This window comes from Chrysochloris asiatica, unplaced genomic scaffold (genome assembly GCF_000296735.1).
Source record: "Chrysochloris asiatica unplaced genomic scaffold, ChrAsi1.0 scaffold00042, whole genome shotgun sequence".
Taxonomy (NCBI): Eukaryota; Metazoa; Chordata; class Mammalia; order Afrosoricida; family Chrysochloridae; genus Chrysochloris; species Chrysochloris asiatica.
In genome coordinates this window covers 6329538-6330275 of record NW_006408560.1, presented here as the reverse complement: position 1 = coordinate 6330275, position 738 = coordinate 6329538, and positions in this window count along the sequence as shown.

The window sequence follows — 738 nt, the reverse complement described above, 5'->3', positions numbered from 1 at the left end:
GAAGAATTGATGCATTTGAGTTACGGTGTTGGAGGAGAATAGTAAAAGTACCATGGCCTGCCAAAAGAACGAACTTATCAGTGTTGGAAGAAGTATGGCCAGAGTGCTCCTTGGAAGCCAGGATGGCCAGACTTCATCTCTCATACTTCGGACACATTGTCAGGATGGACCAGTTGCTGCAGCAGGATATCATGTTTGGTAAAGTTGAGGGTTGGAGAAAAAGAGGTTGCTAAAAACGAGATGGATTAGCACAATCGTGGCAGCAATGGGCTCAGGCTTAGCAATGATTGTGAGGTTGGTGTGGGACTGAGCAGCGTTACATTCTGTTGTGCACAGTGTTGCTATGAGTTGGTGCCAACTCTATGGTACCTAACAACAGCAACAACATATAAGATATTTTTGACAATCACTTCCTCCCCAGCAACCCATTTTTGCCCCCTTGGTCATGTTGAGAATGCATGCACTCAACTATGTTTTAATGTTTTGTGGGCCATAGCGAGTCCTTTGAGAATATGATAGAAGTTGTGGTTCCTACCCAAGAAAAATATATGTGCCTATATGCACATATATCCAATACCTTGTAAACTAAAATACCAGAAGTTTCATAGATCACAACCTAAGTATTCCTGCATTAGACTGAAACCTTAAAGAGCCCTTAAAGGATCTTGTTCTATGAATGTATATATCCTGAGAGCATCATAAGGTGTCTAGCCTATAATAGAATTGTGAATGTAATAA